This window comes from Tachyglossus aculeatus, chromosome 7, assembly GCF_015852505.1.
Source record: "Tachyglossus aculeatus isolate mTacAcu1 chromosome 7, mTacAcu1.pri, whole genome shotgun sequence".
Taxonomy (NCBI): Eukaryota; Metazoa; Chordata; class Mammalia; order Monotremata; family Tachyglossidae; genus Tachyglossus; species Tachyglossus aculeatus.
Window position 1 is genome coordinate 656,641 of NC_052072.1, and position 19,528 is coordinate 676,168.

Below are 19,528 nucleotides of genomic sequence, written 5' to 3' on the forward strand. Positions count from 1 at the left end.
TTGAATGAATGAATGGTGACGAGCTGGGGCCCCTGGGCGGCACGCTGATAATAATAATAATAATAATAATGACATTTATTAAACGCATACTATGTGCAAAGCTCTGCTCTAAGCCCCGGGGAGGTTACAAAGTGATCAGGTTGTCCTATGGGGGGCTCACAGTCTTTATATATGGTTGCACATATTTATTACTCTATTTATTTATTTATTTTACTTGTACATTTCTATCCTATTTATTTTATTTTGTTGGTATGTTTGGTTCTGTTCTCTGTCTCCCCCTTTTAGACTGTGAGCCCACTGTTGGGTAGGGACTGTCTCTATGTGTTGCCAATTTGTACTTCCCAAGCGCTTAGTACAGTGCTCTGCACATAGTAAGCGCTCAATAAATACGATTGATTGATTGATTGATCCCCATTTTACAGATGAGGAAACTGAGGCCCAGAGAAGTGAAGTGTCTTGTCCAATGTCACACAGCTGACAATCGGCGGAGGCGGGATTTGAACCCATGACCTCTGACTCCAAAGCCCGGGCTCTTTCCACTGAGACACGCTGATTCCACTGGGTGGCGCCCTGAGCCCGCTGGGTTTTGCGCTGATTCATTCATTCATTCGATCGTATTTATTGAGCGCTTACTGTGTGCAGAGCACTGGACTAAGCGCTTGGGAAGGACAAGTTGGCAACATATACAGACGGTTCCTACCCAACAACGGGATCACAGTCTAGAAGGGGGAGACAGACGACAAAACAAAACATGTGGACAGGTGTCAAGTCATCAGAATAAATAGAAATAAAGCTAGACGTACATCATTAACAAAATAAATAGAATAGTAAATGTGTACAAGTAAAATAAATAGAGTAAGAAATCTGTACAAACATATATACAGCCCTACTGAGAGCTCAAATCCTCCAGGAGGCCTTCCCAGACTGAGCCCCTTCCCCATCCCCCCCACCTTACCTCCTTCCCCTCCCCACAGCACCTGTATATATGTACATATGTTTGTATGTATTTATTACTCTATTTATTTTATTTGTACATATTCATTCTATTTATTTTATTTTGTTAATATGTCTTGTTTTGTTGTCTGTCTCCCCCTTCTAGACTGTGAGCCCACTGTTGGGTAGGGACTGTCTCTACATGTTGCCAACTTGTACTTCCCCAGCGCTTAGTACAGTGCTCTGCACACAGTAAGTGCTCAATAAATACGATTGAAAGAATATACAGGTGCTGTGGGGAGGGGAAGGAGGTAGGGTGGGGGGATGGGGAGGAGGAGAGGAAAAAGGGGGCTCAGTCTGGGAAAAGGGGGCTCAGTCTGGGAATTAATCTCGCTGATCCCGCTGGGTGGCGCCCTGATCCCGCTGGGTGTCAATCAATCAATCAATCGTATTTATTGAGCGCTTACTGTGTGCAGAGCACTGTACTAAGTGCTTGGGTAGTCCAAGTTGGCAACATATAGAGACAATCAATCAATCAATCAATCGTATTTATGGAGCGCTTACTGTGTGCAGAGCACTGGACTAAGCGCTTGGGAAGTCCAAGTTGGCAACATATAGAGACAGTCAATCAATCAATCAATCAATCGTATTTATTGAGCGCTTACTGTGTGCAGAGCACTGGACTAAGCGCTTGGGAAGTCCAAGTTGGCAACATCTAGAGACAGTCCCTACCCAACAGTGGGCTAAAAGGGGGAGACGGAGAGCAAAACCAGACTAACAAAATAAAATGAATAGAATAGATATGTACAAGTAAGATAAATAAATAAATAAATAGAGTAATAAATATGTACAAACATATAGACATACATCCTCCTTCCCTTCCCCGCAGCACCTGTATATACGTATATATCATCAATCGTATTTACTGAGCGCTTACTATGTGCAGAGCACTGTACTAAGCGCTTGGGAAGTACAAACTGGCAACATATAGAGACAGTCCCTACCCAACAGTGGGCTCACAGTCTAAAAGGGGGAGACAGAGAACAAAACCAAACATACTAACAAAATAAAATAAATATAAGTATATATGTTTGTACATATTTATTACTCTATTTATTTATTTTACTTGTACATAGGGAAGCAGCGTGGCTCAGTGGAAAGAGCCCGGGCTTTGGAGTCAGAGGTCATGGGTTCGAACCCCGGCCCCACCACATGTCCGCTGTGTGACCTTGGGCAAGTCACTTAACTTCTCGGAGCCTCAGTTACCTCATCTGGAAAATGGGGAGCCCCATGCGGGACAACGTGAATACCTCGTATCCTCCCCCCCCCCCCAGCGCTTAGAACAGTGCTTTGCACATAGTAAGCGCTTAACAAATGCCATCATTATTTATTATTATTCTATTTATTTTATTTTGTTAGCCTGTTTGGTTTTGTTCTCCGTCTCCCCCTTCTAGACTGCGAGCCCGCTGTTGGGTAGGGACTGTCTTTATGTGTTGCCGACTTGGGCTTCCCAAGCGCTTAGTACAGTGCTCTGCACACAGTTAGCGCTCAATAAATCCGATTGATGATGATGCTTTTAGACTGTGAGCCCACTGTTGGGTAGGGACAGTCTCTATATGTTGCCGACTTGTACTTCCTAAGCGCTTAGTACAGTGCTCTGCACACAGTAAGCGCTCAATAAATACGATTGAGGATGATGATGGTGATGATGATGATACTATCCACGCCCCCTCCTCCCCCAGGGCCCGGGGGTCTCCGCCCAGCCCCCGCCCCGCTCCTCCCCGAAGCCGGCGGAGGGCGGGTCCGTCCTTCCCAGTGCTCACAACCACACAACCGTGTGAGCCCCGGACCGGCCGACAGCACAGAGGTGTGTTTGTGGGTCCTCTATGTGTCTGTTTGTGGGTCCTCTCTGTGTGTGTGTTGTGCCTTGTGTGTGAGCTGTGTGTATGGGTGTGCACACGAGGCCTGTGTGTATGGGTGTGCACACGAGGCCTGTGTGTGCCTGTGTGCATGTCCTGTGTGTAGAGTTCCTTCCCCTCCCCACAGCACCTGCATATATGTTGGTACATATTTATTACTCTATTTATTTATTTATCTTGTACCTATCTATTCTATTTATTTTATTTTGTTAGTATCTTTGGTTTTGTTCTCTGTCCCCCCCACCTTTCAGACTGTGAGCCCACTGTTGGGTAGGGACTGTCTCTGTATGTTGCCAATTTGTACTTCCCAAGCGCTTAGTACAGTGCTCTGCACATAGTAAGCGCTCAATAAATACGATGATGAGGATGATGATTTATCTTGTACATATCTATTCTATTTATTTTATTTTGTTAGTAAGTTTGGTTTTGTTCTCTGTCCCCCCCACCCTTTTAGACTGTGAGCCCACTGTTGGGTAGGGACTGTCTCTAGATGTTGCCAATTTGTACTTCCCGAGCGCTTAGTACAGTGCTCTGCACATAGTAAGCGCTCAATAAATACGATTGATGATGATGATTTATCTTGTACATATCTATTCTATTTATTTTATTTTGTTAGTATGTTTGGTTTTGTTCCCTGTCCCCCCCACTTTTAGACTGTGAGCCCACGGTTGGGTAGGGACTGTCTCTGTGTGTTGCCGACTTGGACTTCCCAAGCGCTTAGTCCAGTGCTCTGCACACAGTAAGCGCTCAATAAGTCATCATCATCATCAATCGTATTTATTGAGCGCTTGAGCACTGTACTAAGCGCTTGGGAAGTCCAAGTTGGCAACATATAGAGGCAGTCCCTACCCAACAAATACGATTGATTGATTGATTGATAGTTGTGCACACGAGGGGGAGCGTGTGGGTGTGTGTCTTGTGTGGGGGGGGTGTGTCTTTGTGAGTGTCCCGGGTGGGGGGTGTTGAGCGGTGCCCTCGTTCGGGGGAGGGGGCGGCGGACACACAAAGGGCCTGGGGGAGGGAGAGGGGAGAAGGGGGGAAATCAATCCATCAGTCAATCAATCAATAGTATTTATTGGGCGCTTACTGTGTGCAGGACACTGTACTAAGCGCTTGGGAAGTCCAAGTTGGCAACATCTAGGGAAAGAGGGGAGGGGGCGCCGGCAGCTGCCACTCCCGCCCCTCTCCTTTGTTCCACTGCTTAGGGCGGCATCTTTGGGTGCGAAACGTGTGTGTGTGTGTGTGTGTGTGTGTGTGTGTTGTGGACCACCCCCGCCTGGGTAGGGGTGTCCCCCCCAGCCCCCAGACTCTAAGCTCCTCGGGGGCCGGGGTCGCCCCTCTTTTTATTGCCGGAGTCTGCTTTCCCCAGCGCTCAGTACAGTGCCCCGCACACAGGCCGCGCTCAACAAATAGGGGCGAATGAATGAGCGTTGGTCGGCGTGGAGGGGGTGTCTGGGGGCCTTTGGGAAGGGGATTTAATGGACGGGGACTGATCCTGCTGTGCTGGACTCCCCCCCACCAATTGGTGCGGTGCCAGTAGGAGTGGTAAGCGCTCAGTAAATACTCTGGATTGAACGGTTGTGTGTGTGTGTGTGTTGTTGATTGTGTGTGTGTGTGTGTGTGTGTGTAGGGGCGAATGAATGAACGTTGGTCGGCGTGGAGGGGGTGTCTGGGGGCCTTTGGGAAGGGGACTTAATGGACGGGGACTGATCCTGCTGTGCTGGACTCCCCCCCACTGCTTGGTGCGGTGCCAGTAGGAGTGGTAAGCGCTCAGTAAATACCCTGGATTGAACGGTTGTGTGTGTGTGTTGTTGATTGTGTGTGTGTGTGTAGGGGCGAATGAATGAACGTTGGTCGGCGTGGAGGGGGTGTCTGGGGGCCTTTGGGAAGGGGACTTAATGGACGGGGACTGATCCTGCTGTGCTGGACTCCCCCCCACCAATTGGTGCGGTGCCAGTAGGAGTGGTAAGCGCTCAGTAAATACCCTGGATTGAACGGTTGTGTGTGTGTGTTGTTGATTGTGTGTGTGTGTGTAGGGGCGAATGAATGAACGTTGGTCGGCGTGGAGGGGGTGTCTGGGGGCCTTTGGGAAGGGGACTTAATGGACGGGGACTGATCCTGCTGTGCTGGACTCCCCCCCACTGCTTGGTGCGGTGCCAGTAGGAGTGGTAAGCGCTCAGTAAATACCCTGGATTGAACGGTTGTGTGTGTGTGTTGTTGATTGTGTGTGTGTGTGTAGGGGCGAATGAATGAACGTTGGTCGGCGTGGAGGGGGTGTCTGGGGGCCTTTGGGAAGGGGACTTAATGGACGGGGACTGATCCTGCTGTGCTGGACTCCCCCCCACTGCTTGGTGCGGTGCCAGTAGGAGTGGTAAGCGCTCAGTAAATACCCTGGATTGAACGGGTGTGTGTGTGTGTGTTGTTGATTGTGTGTGTGTGTGTGTAGAGGCGAATGAATGAACGTTGGTCGGCGTGGAGGGGGTGTCTGGGGGCCTTTGGGAAGGGGACTTAATGGACGGGGACTGATCCTGCTGTGCTGGACTCCCCCCCACTGCTTGGTGCGGTGCCAGTAGGAGTGGTAAGCGCTCAGTAAATACCCTGGATTGAACGGGTGTGTGTGTGTGTGTTGTTGATTGTGTGTGTGTGTGTAGAGGCGAATGAGTGAACGTTGGTCGGCGTGGAGGGGGTGTCTGGGGACCTTTGGGAAGGGGACTTAATGGACGGGGACTGATCCTGCTGTGCTGGACTCCCCCCCACTGCTTGGTGCGGTGCCAGTAGGAGTGGTAAGCGCTCAGTAAATACCCTGGATTGAACGGTTGTGTGTGTGTGTGTTGTTGCTTGTGTGTGTGTGTGTGTTGGGAAGGAGGGCAGGCCAAGCTTTCCGTCAAAGAAAGAGGAGTCCGCGGCCCAGCTGGGCCCCGGGCCAACGCTTTGTGTCAAGGGGCAACGAACGATCAATCAATCAATCAATCAATCAATCGTATTTATTGAGCGCTTACTGTGCGCAGAGCACTGTACTAAGCGCTTGGGAAGTCCAAGTTGGCACCATGTAGAGACAGTCCTTACCCAACGGTGGGCTCACAGTCTAAAAGGGGGAGACGGAGAACAAAACCAAACAAAATAAAATAAATAGAATAGATAGGTACAAGTAAAATAAATACATAAATAGAGTAATAAATATGTACAAACATATATACAGCGAACAGTTGTCGTCGGTGGCGACAACGACACCAAGTTGTGGGGTTGTGTGTCTGCCCTCCCGCCTTCGGGAGCCTGGGGCTTTTGGGGTGCTATTGTGAGCCCTTTGTTGGGTAGGGACCGCCTCTATAAGTTGCCGACTTGTACTTCCCAAGCGCTTAGTACAGTGCTCTGCACACAGTAAGCGCTCAGTAAATGCGATTGAATGAATGAATGAATAGTATAGTGCTAAGCGCTTAGTACAGTGCTCTGCACACAGGAAGCGCTCAGTAAATGCGATTGAATGAATGAATGGTATAGTGCTAAGCGCTTAGTACAGTGCTCTGCACACAGTAAGCGCTCAGTAAATGCGATTGAATGAGTGAATGAATAGTGTAGTGCTAAGCGCTTAGTACAGTGCTCTGCACACAGTAAGCACTCAGTAAATGCGATTGAATGGTATAGTGCTAAGCGCTTAGTACAGTGCTCTGCACACAGTAAGCGCTCAGTAAATGCGATTGAATGAATGAATGAATAGTATAGTGCTAAGCGCTTAGTACAGTGCTCTGCACACAGTAAGCACTCAGTAAATGCGATTGAATGAATGAATAGTGTAGTGCTAAGCGCTTAGTACAGTGCTCTGCACACAGTAAGCGCTCAGTAAATGCGATTGAATGAGTGAATGAATAGTGTAGTGCTAAGCGTTTAGTACAGTGCTCTGCACACAGCAAGCGCTCAGTAAATGCAATTGAATGAGTGAATGAATGGTATAGTGCTAAGCGCTTAGTACAGGGCTCTGCACACAGTAAGCGCTCAGTAAATGCGATTGAATGAATGAATGAATAGTATAGTGCTAAGCGCCTAGTACAGTGCTCTGCACACAGTAAGCGCTCAGTAAATGCGATTGAATGAATGAATGAATGGTATAGTGCTAAGCGCTTAGTACAGTGCTCTGCACACAGTAAGTGCTCAGTAAATACGATTGAATGAATGAATGAATAGTATAGTGCTAAGCGCTTAGTACAGTGCTCTGCACACAGCAAGTGCTCAGTAAATGCGATTGAATGAATGAATGAATGGTATAGTGCTAAGCGCTTAGTATAGTGCTCTGCACACAGCAAGCGCTCAGTAAATGCGATTGAATGAATGAATGAATAGTAGTGCTAAGCACTTAGTACAGTGCTCTGCACACAGTAAGTGCTCAGTAAATGCGATTGAAAGAATGAATGAATGGTATAGTGCTAAGCGCTTAGTACAGTGCTCTGCACACAGTAAGCGCTCAGTAAATGCGATTGAATGAATGAATGAATGGTATAGTGCTAAGCGCTTAGTACAGTGCTCTGCACACAGCAAGCGCTCAGTAAATGCGATTGAATGAATGAATGAATGGTATAGTGCTAAGCGCTTAGTACAGTGCTCTGGACACAGTAAGCGCTCAGTAAATGCGATTGAATGAATGAATGAATGGTATAGTGCTAAGCGCTTAGTACAGTGCTCTGCACACAGTAAGCGCTCAGTAAATGCGATTGAATGAATGAATGAATAGTATAGTGCTAAGCTCTTAGTACAGTGCTCTGCACACAGTAAGCGCTCAGTAAATGCGATTGAATGAATGAATGAATGAATAGTATAGTGCTAAGCGCTTAGCACAGTGCTCTGCACACAGCAAGCGCTCAATAAATGCGAATGAATGAATGAATAGTATAGTGCTAAGCGCTTGGTACAGTGCTCTGCACACAGTAAGCGCTCAGTAAATGCGATTGAAAGAATGAATGAATAGTATAGTGCTAAGCGCTTAGTACAGTGCTGTGCACACAGTAAGCGCTCAGTAAATGCGATTGAATGAATGAATGAATGGTATAATGCTAAGCGCTTAGTACAGTGCTCTGCACACAGCAAGCGCTCAGTAAATGCGATTGAATGAATGAATGAATCGTATAGTGCTAAGCGCTTAGTACAGTGCTCTGCACACAGGAAGCGCTCAGTAAATGCGATTGAATGAATGAATGGTATAGTGCTAAGCGCTTAGTACAGTGCTCTGCACACAGTAAGCGCTCAGTAAATGCGATTGAATGAATGAATGAATGGCATAGTGCTAAGCGCTTAGTACAGTGCTCTGCACACAGTAAGCGCTCAGTAAATGCGATTGAATGAATGAATGAATAGTATAGTGCTAAGCGCTTAGTACAGTGCTCTGCACACAGTAAGCGCTCAGTAAATGCGATTGAATGAATGAATGAGTGGTATAGTGCTAAGCGCTTAGTACAGTGCTCTGCACACAGTAAGCGCTCAGTAAATGCGATTGAATGAATGAATGAATGGTATAGTGCTAAGCGCTTAGTACAGTGCTCTGCACACAGCAAGCGCTCAGTAAATGCGATTGAATGAATGAATGAATGGTATAGTGCTAAGCGCTTAGTACAGTGCTCTGCACACAGCAAGCGCTCAGTAAATGCGATTGAATGAATGAATGAATGGTATAGTGCTAAGCGCTTAGTACAGTGCTCTGCACACAGTAAGCGCTCAGTAAATGCGATTGAATGAATGAATGAATAGTATAGTGCTAAGCTCTTAGTACAGTGCTCGATTGAATGAATGAATGAATGAATAGTATAGTGCTAAGCGCTTAGCACAGTGCTCTGCACACAGCAAGCGCTCAATAAATGCGAATGAATGAATGAATAGTATAGTGCTAAGCGCTTGGTACAGTGCTCTGCACACAGTAAGCGCTCAGTAAATGCGATTGAAAGAATGAATGAATAGTATAGTGCTAAGCGCTTAGTACAGTGCTGTGCACACAGTAAGCGCTCAGTAAATGCGATTGAATGAATGAATGAATTGTATAATGCTAAGCGCTTAGTACAGTGCTCTGCACACAGCAAGCGCTCAGTAAATGCGATTGAATGAATGAATGAATGGTATAGTGCTAAGCGCTTAGTACAGTGCTCTGCACACAGTAAGCGCTCAGTAAATGCGATTGAATGAATGAATGAATGGTATAGTGCTAAGCGCTTAGTACAGTGCTCTGCACACAGGAAGCGCTCAGTAAATGCGATTGAATGAATGAATGAATGGTATAGTGCTAAGCGCTTAGTACAGTGCTCTGCACACAGTAAGCGCTCAGTAAATGCGATTGAATGAATGAATGAATAGTATAGTGCTAAGCGCTTAGTACAGTGCTCTGCACACAGTAAGCGCTCAGTAAATGCGATTGAATGAATGAATGAATGGTATAGTGCTAAGCGCTTAGTACAGTGCTCTGCACACAGTAAGCGCTCAGTAAATGCGATTGAATGAATGAATGAATGGTATAGTGCTAAGCGCTTAGTACAGTGCTCTGCACACAGGAAGCGCTCAGTAAATGCGATTGAATGAATGAATGAATGGTATAGTGCTAAGCGCTTAGTACAGTGCTCTGCACACAGTAAGCGCTCAGTAAATGCGATTGAATGAATGAATGAATAGTATAGTGCTAAGCGCTTAGTACAGTGCTCTGCACACAGTAAGCGCTCAGTAAATGCGATTGAATGAATGAATGAGTGGTATAGTGCTAAGCGCTTAGTACAGTGCTCTGCACACAGTAAGCGCTCAGTAAATGCGATTGAATGAATGAATGAATGGTATAGTGCTAAGCGCTTAGTACAGTGCTCTGCACACAGTAAGCGCTCAGTAAATGCGATTGAATGAATGAATGAATGGTATAGTGCTAAGTGCTTAGTACAGTGCTCTGCACACAGCAAGAGCTCAGTAAATGCGATTGAATGAATGAATGGTATAGTGCTAAGCGCTTAGTACAGTGCTCTGCACACAGTAAGCCCTCAGTAAATGCGATCGAATGAATGAATGAATGGTATAGTGCTAAGCGCTTAGTACAGTGCTCTGCACACAGCAAGCGCTTAGTAAATGCGATTGAATGAATGAATGAATGAATGGTATAGTGCTAAGCGCTTAGTACAGTGCTCTGCACACAGTAAGCGCTCAGTAAATGCGATTGAATGAATGAATGAATGGTATAGTGCTAAGCGCTTAGTACAGTGCTCTGCACACAGTAAGCGCTCAGTAAATGCGATTGAATGAATGAATGAATGGTATAGTGCTAAGCGCTTAGTACAGTGCTCTGCACACAGTAAGCGCTCAGTAAATGCGATTGAATGAATGAATGAATGGTATAGTGCTAAGCGCTTAGTACAGTGCTCTGCACACAGTAAGCGCTCAGTAAATGCGATTGAATGAATGAATGAATGGTATAGTGCTAAGCGCTTAGTGCAGTGCTCTGCACAGAGCAAGCCCTCGATAAATACGATTGAATGAATAGGGGTTGGGGGCTGGGCAGATGTCGCAGCGTGGCTCAGTGGAAAGAGCCCGGGCTTGGGAGTCGGAGGTCATGGGTTCGAATCCCGGCTCCGCCGCCTGTCAGCTGGGTGACTTTGGGCAAGCCACTTCACTTCTCTGGGCCTCGGTGACCTCATCTGGAAAATGGGGGTGAAGATTGCGAGCCCCACGTGGGACAACCTGATCACCTTGTATCCTCCCCAGCGCTTAGGACAGTGCTTGGCACGTAGTAAGCGCCTAACAAATACCAGTATTATTTATTATTATATCCGGGGTCAGCAGGCAGCCTTCCGGCCCACGGAGAGACGCGGAGATAGGGACTGTCTCTTGGTGCTTGGGTAGGGACTGTCTCTATATGTTGCCAACTTGTACTTCCCAAGCGCTTAGTACAGTGCTCTGCACACAGTAAGCGCTCAATAAATACGATTGATTGATTGATTGATTGACAGGCAGAGTCGAGAGCCGGGCAGAGCCGGACTGACCCCCGCGCCACTCCTCTCCCCCGCTGTCCCGCTCCTCTCCCGGGGAATTGGACACATCAGCTCTGTTGCAGGCAGGGAATGTAACTGTGGGGTGTTGTGTAAAGAAGCAGCGTGGCTCAGCGGAAAGAGCCCGGACTTTGGAGTCAGAGGTCATGGGTTCAAATCCCGGCTCCGCCACTTGTCAGCTGTGTGACTTTGGGTAAGTCACTTCACTTCTCTGGGCCTCAGTTCCTCATCTGTAAAATGGGGATGAAGACTGTGAGCCCCACGTGGGACAACCTCATCACCTTGTATCTCCCCAGCGCTTAGGACAGTACTTTGCACATAGTAAGTGCTTAACAAATACCATTATTATTATGGTCCTCTCCCAAACGCTTAGTACAGTGCTCTGCGCACAGCGAACGCTCAATAAATATGACTGAATGAATGTGTGTGTGTGTGTGTGTGTGTGTGAGAGAGAGAGAGAGAGAGAGAGAGAGAGAGAGAGAGTGAAGTCTAGACTGTAAGCTCGTTGTGGACAGGGAATATAACTGTTTATTGTTATGTTGTATAGAGAAGCAGCGTGGCTCAGTGGAAAGAGCCCGGACTTTGGAGTCCGAGGTAATGGGTTCGAATCCCAGCTCCGCCAATTGTCAGCTGTGTGACTGGGGGCAAGTCACTTCACTTCTCTGGGCCTCAGTTCCTAATCTGTAGAATGGGGATGAAGACTGTGAGCCCCACACGGGACAACCTGATCACCCTGTATCCCCGCAGCACTTAGAACAGTGCTTTGCACATAGTAAGCACTTAACAAATGCTATTATTATTATTATTGTCCTCTCTCAAATGCTTCGTACCGTGCTCTGTGCACAGCGAACGCTCAATAAATACGACTGAATGAGTGTGTGTGTGTGTGTGTGTGTGAGAGAGAGAGAGAGAGAGAGAGAAAGAGAGAGTGAAGTCTAGACTGTAAGCGCGTTGTGGACAGTGAATGTAACTGTTTATTGTTGTATAGAGAAGCAGCGTGGCTAAGTGGAAAGAGCCCGGGCTTTGAAGTCAGAGGTCATGGGTTCGAATCCCAGCTCCACCAACTGTCAGCTGTGTGACTTTGGGCAAGTCACTTCACTTCTCTGGGCCTCAGTTCCCTCATCTGTAAAATGGGGATTAAGACTGTGAGGCCCCCCTTGGGACAATCTGATTACCTTGTAATCTCCCCAGCGCTTAGAATAGTGCTTTGCACATAGTAAGCACTTAATAAATGCCATTATTATTATTATTATTGTCCTCTCCCAAACGTTTAGTACAGTGCTCCATGCACAATAAGCGCTCAATGGATACGACTGATTGAGTGAATGTGTGTGTGTGTTTGTGTAAAATCTATACTGTAAGCTCGTTGTGGGTAGGGAATGTAACTGTTTATTGTTGTGTTATACTCTCCAAAGTGCTTACTCCATGCGCAGTAAGCGTTCAGTAAATACGACTGAATGAGTGTGTGTGTGTAAGCCCTAGACTGTAAGGTTGTTGTGGTCAGGAAAGTAACTGTTGCTATATTGTCCTCTCCCAAGTGCTTAGTACAGTGCTCCGCGCACAGTAAGTGCTCAGTAAATGTATGTGTGTGTGGGTGTGTGAATGAGTGAAATCCCTCCAAAGTTTTTCCCAGCAAATAAAGCCCCTGGGAAAGGGAGGATTTCGGGGGGAGGAGGGAGGGGCATTAGTATTTTAGAATGGATTTCATTCATTCAGTCGTATTTATTGAGCTCTTACTGTGTGCAGAGTACTGAACTAAGCGCTTGGAAAGTACAATTCGGCAACAAAGAGAGACGGTCCCTACCCAACAATGGGCTCACAGTTTAGAAGATTGGTTGGTGGGGGTGGGGGGGGTTCTCTACGCAAGGAGGACCGGGATTGGGACTGGGAGGAGGAGGAGAAAGAGGAGGGCCTGCAGGAGGAGGAGGAGGAAGAAGGCCTGCAGGAGGAGGAGGAGGAGGAGGAGCAGGAGGGCCTGCAGGAGGAGGAGGGCCTGCAGGAGGATGAAGAGGAGGAGGAGGGCCTGGAGGGCCTGCAGGAGGAGGAGGAGGAGGAGGGCCTGCAGGCCCCACATCACTGGGGCCTGACACATTCCTTTCCGGAGGGGGCAGGGCCTTGGCCCCGGGGGGCGGGGTGCAGGGGCTAATATGGTCTCTCCCTGAGGGTCTCTGAGGGAGGGTCTCTGCCTCTAAACCCCCGAGGGTGCCCGTCGGGGGGTCAGGTATCTGCCATGAGGCCGGGTGGTCATCATCGTCCTTGTCGGAGCTGAGGCGGCCAGTTGGCCGAGGCCGGGCAGGGTCTGAAGGGGCAGTTATGTGGGGCGGGGCGGTGGTCAGTGGTGTCAGGGAGGGGCGGTGGTCTGAGGCGGGGCAGGGCAGTGGTGTGAGGGGGCGCGGAGCGGTCACCCAGGGCCGGTTCGGGGCAGTGGTCTGTGGCAGGGACGGGTAGTGGTCTGAGGAGGTGGGGCAGGAGGTAGTGCCTCTTGGATGGTGCCCGCCGAGGGCTGGAAGCGGGCTGCAGGAGAAGGCGGAAGGAAGGAGGAGGGAAGAGGGGTCCAGTATATTGTTGGCCATTCCCAAGGGGCCTTCCGTGCTATTGTTTGGCAGCTTGCGGCATCTGGCAGGGGTGGCAGGCACCCAGCCAGCCTGGACCCCGCGCTGATGAGGAACTGCTGCCATGGGAGCGCTCGGGCTGGGCCGGGCCTGGCCCACCCACTGGGCCCTCTGCCCACTGACCCCCCCCACCCACCTGGCAGCCTGATCCCAGCTGGTTAGGGAATCCGGATGCTTCCTGGGGAAATCCTTAGAGGGACTTTTAGACTGTGAGCCCACTGTTGGGTAGGGACTGTCTCTATATGTTGCCAATTTGTGCTTCCCAAGCGCTTAGTACAGTGCTCTGCACATAGTAAGCGCTCAATAAATACGATTGATGATGATGATGATGACTTGGGCTGGGCCCTTGAGGGCCAGGATTTTGTCTACCCAACTCTGTTGTCCTCTCCCCAACGCTCAATCCGGTGCTCTGCACGCAGTAGACAGTAAGCTTCATGAGGGCAAGGGATCGTGTCTCCTAACTACATGGCTAAAATCCACCTCTTTCTTTCCATTTATACTGCTTCTATGTTGATCCAACCACTTATATCCTATCCCACCTTGACATTCATTCATATGTTGCCAACTTTTACTTCCCAAGCGCTTAGTACAGTGTTCTGCACACAGTAAGTGCTCAATAAATACGATTGATTGATTGATTCATTCATTCAGTCAGTCATTTATTGAGCGCTTATTGTGTGCAGAGCACTGTACTAAGCACTTGGGAGAGGGCAAGAATAATAATCATCATCAATCATATTTATTGTGCACTTACTGTGTGCAGAGCACTGTACTAAGCGCTTAATAATAAATAACAGAGATTGTCTGTCTTTGTTGTACTTTCCCAAGTGCTTAGTATAGTGGTCTGCATAAAGTAAGCGCTCAGTAAATGCAATTGAATGAATGAATAATAATGATCTTACTTATGTGCCAAGCACTGCAAGGTAATCAGGTTGTCCCTTGTGGGGCTCACAGTCGTAATCTTCATTTTACAGGTGAGGAAACTAAGCACATACGATGTGCCAGGCACTGTTCTAAGCGCTGGGGTGGATACAAGCAAACTGGGTTGGACACAGTCCCTGTCCCATGTGGGGCTCACAGTCTCCATCCCCATTTTACAGATGAGGAACTGAGGCCCAGAGAAGTGAAGTGATTTGCCCAAAGTCACACAGCATGTAAGTGTGGAGAAGCAGCATGGCTCAGTGGAAAGAGCACTGGCTTTGGAGTCAGAAGTCATAGGTTCAAATCCCGACCCCACCACTAAGCTGTGGGACTTTGTACAAGTCACTTAACTTCTCTGTGCCTCAGTTATCTCATCTGTAAAATGGGGATTAAGACTGTGAGCCCCCCCGCCCCCCCCACTGCCCCGGTGGGACAACCTGGTCACCTTGTAAGCTTAGAACAGTGCTTTGCACATAGTAAGCGCTTAATAAATGCCATCATCATTATTATTAAGTGTCAGAGCCAGGATTAGAACTCCATAACCTTGTGACTCCCAGGACGATGCTCTAGCCACTATGCCAGGCTGTATCTGCATTATAACAATAAACAGTCACATTTCCTGCCCACACTGAGCTTACAGTCTAGAAGGGTGGAGAAAGGCATCAATACAAGTAAATAAAATACAATGAGGGATATGTATATAAGTGCTGTGGGGCTGGGAGAGGGGACGAGCAAAGGGAGCAAGTCAGGGTGATGCAGAAGGGAGTGGGAAAAGAGGAAGTGGGGAAGTGGGAAAAGTGGGAGTGTGAGGGCTGGGTTGGAGAAGGAGAGAAGCGAGGTGAGGTAGGAGGGGCAAGGTGGTGGACTGCTTTAAAGCCAATGGTGAGGAGTTTTTGTTTGATGCGGAGGTGGATGGGCAACAACTGGAGTTTTTTGAGGAGCGGGATGACATGTCCTGAACCTTTTTGTAGAAAAATGATCTGGGAAGCAGAGTGAAGTATGGACTGGAGTGGGGAGAGACAGGAGGCAAGGAGGTTGATGCAGTAATCCAGGTGGGTTAGGATAAATTGCTTGGATTAATGTGGAAGCAGGTTGGATGGAGAGGAAAGGGTTGATGTTAGTGATGTTGTGAAGGTGGGACCGACAGGATTTGGTGACAGATTGAATATAAATAATAATAAATAATAATGACATTTATTAAACGCTTACTATGTGCAAAGCACTGTTCTAAGCGCTGGGGTAGATACAGAGTGGGTTGAATGAGAGAGAGGAGTCAAGGATAACGCCAAGGTTACGGACTTGTGATACCGGAAGGATGGTGGTGTCCGGCTGTGTCTTCCCCTTTCTAGACTGTGAGCCCATTGTTGGGTAGGGATTGTCCTTGTTGCCGAATTGCACTTTCCAAGCGCTTACTACAGTGCTCTGCACACAGTAAGTGCTCAATAAATAATAATAATGGTGATAATAATGATGGTATTTCTTAAGTGCTTACTATGTGCCAAGCACTGTTCTAAGCGCTGGGGTAGATACAGAGTAATCAGATTGTCCCACATGGGGCTCACAGTCTTCATCCCCATTTTACAGATGAGGGAACTGAGGCCCAGAGAAGTGAAGTGACTTGCCCAAAGTCACACAGCTGACAAGTGGCGGAGCCAAGATTAGGACCCATGTCCTCTGACTTCCAAGCCAGGGCTCTTTCTGATAAGCCACGCTGTTCTCTATTGAATGAATGAATGTAGTGATGGGAATATAGTAATGAATGAATTGAATGAATGAATACGATTGAATGACTTAATATAGTGATGGGAAAGGCAGGGAGAGGGCGGGGTTTGGGTGGGAAGTTAAGGAGCTCTGTTTTGGACACGTTAAGTTTGCGGTGACGGGAGCTCGTCCAAGTAGAGTTGTCTTGAAGGCCTTAGGAGATGTGAGATTTCAAAGAGGGAAGGAGGTCAGGGGAGGAGACGCAGATTTGAGAAGCAGCATGGCTCAGTGGAAAGAGCTCGGGCTTTAGGGTCAGAGGTCATGGGTTCAAATCCCGGCTCCACCAACTGTCAGCTGTGTGACTTTGGGCAAGTCACTTCACTTCTCTGTGCCTCAGTTACCTCATCTATAAAATGGGGATTAAAACTGTGAGCCCCCCGTGGGACAACCTGATCACCTTGTAATCTCCCCAACGCTTAGAACAGTGCTTTGCACATAACAAGCGCTTAATAAATGCTATCATTATTAGCGTTATTATTACTATTATTTAGGGACCGTCTCTCTATGTTGCCGCCTTGTACTTCCCAAGTGCTTAGTACAGTGCTCTGCACACAGTAAGCACTCAGTAAATACGATTGAATGAATGAATGAGTATCATCCGCCTAGAGGTGGTTGAAGCCATGATTACTGTATCAGCCTCCTTACTGAACTCCCTGCCTCCTGTCTCTCCTCACTCCGGTCCATATTTCACTCTGCTGCCTGGATCATTTTTCTGCAAAGCCGTTCGGTCTACATTTTACTATAATAATAATAATAATAATAATGGCATTTATTAAGTCCTTACTATGTGCAAAGCATTGTTCTAAGTGCTTCTACTCTTCAAGACCCTCCCCAGTGATTGCCCATCCACCTGTGCATCAAACAGAAGCTCCTTACCTTCAGCTTTGAAGCCATCCATCAGCTTGCCCCCTACGACCTCACCTTCCTGATTTTCTACTACAGCCCAGCCCGCACACGCCACTTCTCTAACACCAACCTACTCACTGACCCTTCGTCCAGCCTGACCTCTCGCCCAGGAGCACCCTCCCCGTTTCTATCCGACAGACAGTGACTCTCCCCACCCCTTCAAAGGCTTACTGAAGGCCCATCTCCTCCAGGAGGCCTTCCCTGACTAAAGCCCTCACGTCCTCTTCTCCCACTCCTTTCTGCACTGCATTCATATCCTTTATTCACCCCTCCCTCATCCCCACAGCACTTTATGTACACAGCCGTAATTTATTTACATCAATGTCTGTCTCCCCATCTAGACCGGAAGCTCTGTGTGGTTAGGGAATGGGTCTATCGACGCTGTTATGTTGTAGTCTTCCATGCACTCAGTACAGAGCTCTTCCCACAGTAAGCGTTCAATAAATATGATTGATTACTCTCCCAAATGCTCAATGCAGTGCTCTGCACAGGGTAGACTGTAAGATCCTTGAGAGGACCTAGGGATTTTACTTATTTTCCTTCCTTCCTTCCTTCCTTCCTTCCTTCCTTCCTTCCTTCCTTCCTCCCTTCCTCCCTCCCTCCCTCCCCTTCCTCCCTCCCTCCCTGCCCTTCCTTCCTTCCTTCCTTCCTCCCTCCCTCCCTGCCCTTCCTTCCTTCCTTCCTTCCTTCCTTCCTTCCTTCCTTCCTTCCTTCCTTCCTTCCTTCCTTCCTTCCTTCCTTCCTTCCTTCCCTCCCTCCCTCCCTCCTTCCTCCCTTCCATTGTTTTTATTGAGTGCTCAGTGGGTGTGGAGAACTGAACTAAGCACTTTGGAGAATACAACAGAAAAATAGAGAGGCACATTCCCTGCCTACAGCAAGCTTACTAGAGGGGAAGACAGACATTAATAGAAAAATAAATGAGGGATGTGGACATAAGTGTTGTGGGGCTGGGGTGGGGATGAATAAAGGGAGCAAGTCAGGGTGACGCAAAAGGGCATGGGAGATGAGGAAAAGAGAAGCAGCGTGGCTCAGTGGAAAGTGCCTGGGCTTTGGAGTCAGAGGACGTGGGTTCTAATCCCGGCTCTGCCAATTGTCAGCTGTGTGACTTTGGGCAAGTCACTTCACTTCTCTGTGCCTCAGTTCCCTCATCTGTAAAATGGGGATGAAGACTGTGAGCCCCACATGGGACAACCTGATCACCTTGTATCCCCCCAGCACTTAGAACAGTGCTTTGCACATAGTAAGTGCTTAACAAATACTATTATTATTATTATTAATAATAAAAGTGGGGCTTAGTCAGGGAAGGCCTCTTGGAGGAGATGGGCCTTCAATAAGGGTTTGAAGGCCGGGAGAGGTATTGTCTCTCAGATATGAGCTATAATGACCTATATTATATAGCTATAATTCTATTCATTCTGACGATTTTGACACCAGTCTACTTGCTTTGTTTTGTTGTCCGTCTCGCCCTTCTAGACTGTGAGCCCGTTGTTGGGTAGGGACCGTCTCTATAGGATGCCGACTTGTACATCCCAAGCGCTTAGCACAGTGTTCTGCACACAGTAAGCACTCAATAAATACGATTGAATGAATGAATGAATATGGAGAGGGAAGGCCTCTCAGGCCAGAGGCAGAATGTGGGTGAGAGATCGGTGGCGAGATGGATGTGCACTGTACTCAGCGCTTGTTGTTGTATTGAACTCTCCCAAGCACTTGGTACAGTGCTTTTCACACAGTAAGCGTTCAGTAAATACGACTGAATGAATGAATGTGGGCAGGGAATGTGTCTGTTCTTCATTCATTCAACCGTATTTATTGAGAGCTTGCTGTGTGCAGAGCACTGTTGGGTAGGGACCGTCTCTATATGTTACCAACTTGTACTTCCCAAGGGCTTAGTACAGTGCTCTGCACACAGTAAGCGCTCAATAAATACGATTGATTGATTGATTGATGTGATGGAGGTACGGTGAGAAGGTTGGCAGTAGAGGAGCCAAGTGTGTAGGTTGCGTTTTAGTAAGAGAATAGCAAGGGGAGGTGAGAGGAGACAAGGAGATTGAGGTCTTTAAAGCCAATGGGGAGGAGTTTCTGTTTGATGCTAACTAAGGCTCTTGGGCTCCCTGAAGTACTTAGTACACAGGATAAGTGCTCAGTAAATACTGTTAAAAGATTGATACGTACTTGGTAGAATACTCTCTTCACTCAGTATGAAGCGCTGAATTGAAGCAAGTCACTAAACTCTCTGAGCTCCAGTTTCCCGATCTGTAAAATGGGAATAAGATCTTTGCTCTCTCAGACCCTCCCTGATGGGACAGGGAATGTCCGATATGATTATCCTGTATCAACTTCAGTCGGTCAAAGGCATTTGAGTGCGGAGCATCCTACTAAGCATTTGGGAGAGTACATTTCAATAAGTTAATGGGCCTGATGTCTGCCCTCAAGGAACTTAGAATCAAGTCAGAGAGATAGATGATAAAGTACCAGA

General features: G+C 47.8%; 1 protein-coding gene across 1 annotated transcript in view; it reads left to right on the forward strand.

Moving 5' to 3' along the window:
• The first annotated feature begins 2,773 nt into the window (after positions 1-2,773).
• The window catches only part of MYO1B (myosin IB), a 133,100-nt gene continuing 116,345 nt past the window's right edge, over positions 2,774-19,528 (forward strand). Inside the window, exon 1 of the mRNA XM_038749280.1 lies at positions 2,774-2,800. The gene's annotated coding sequence lies outside the window, so the exon portion shown is untranslated. The remainder of the gene's footprint in view (positions 2,801-19,528) is intronic.